Raw genomic sequence first — 836 nt, 5'->3', positions numbered from 1 at the left:
GTCGACGAATACCACGACACCCGTGTTGCCCGCCGAATCTTTCGGCAGGCCAAACACATAATCCAAACTGATGACTGCTAGCACCCAGTGGGTACCGGTAAGCTGGCAAGCGGCGCAGCCGCATTTGAGGAGGGTTTCACCCGTTGACACGTCTCACACGTGCGCACATATGTGCTTGTCAATTTGTACAACTTGGGCCACCAATAGTGGTGACTCACAGAGTTGTACGTTTTCTCACGACCGAGATGACCACTGAGTGGCGTGTCACGAGCCTCATAGAGAATGCGGTAATTCAAGTCCTCATCATTAAGAACCACATTTCGTGGTGTATCCGCTAAATCGGTGCTATAATATAGCAACCCATCATTCAGCGAATATCGGTGCAATCGTGCACGCATTCGTGATGCCAATGTCTTGTCCGAGTTTCCAAACTCCTTGTTCCCTAAAGCTCGTAGCAAAGCTGCACACAACTCATCAACCGCATACGCGGTGAGGGTCAAATCTGTCATAGAAGACGTTACAGTTGTAACATGAGCAAGCTCATAGTCTGGTTTGCGTGACAACTCGTCAGCTAAAGCATTCTGCTTTTCCGGCTTATACTTCACCTCGAAGTTATATTCCACAAAGACGGATAGCTATCTAGCCATCCTCTGCGAGAAGTATGGCGACTGAGTCGCAGTGCGTAATGACGCATGATCTGTGTAGATTGGTGCCGAGCAGGTGGACCCTGAACTTGACAAGTGCATACGTCATCGCAAGTAGCTCCTTGTCATGAACTGGGTCGATCTTCTCTGCAGCTTTAAGCTGTCGAGATTCGAACGCAATCACCCGATCTA

The sequence above is a fragment of the Plasmopara halstedii genome (assembly GCF_900000015.1).
Source record: "Plasmopara halstedii genome assembly, contig: Scaffold_671, whole genome shotgun sequence".
NCBI lineage: Eukaryota > Oomycota > Peronosporomycetes > Peronosporales > Peronosporaceae > Plasmopara > Plasmopara halstedii.
The sequence above is the reverse complement of the archived record's forward strand: the minus strand, read 5'-3'. Positions refer to the sequence as shown.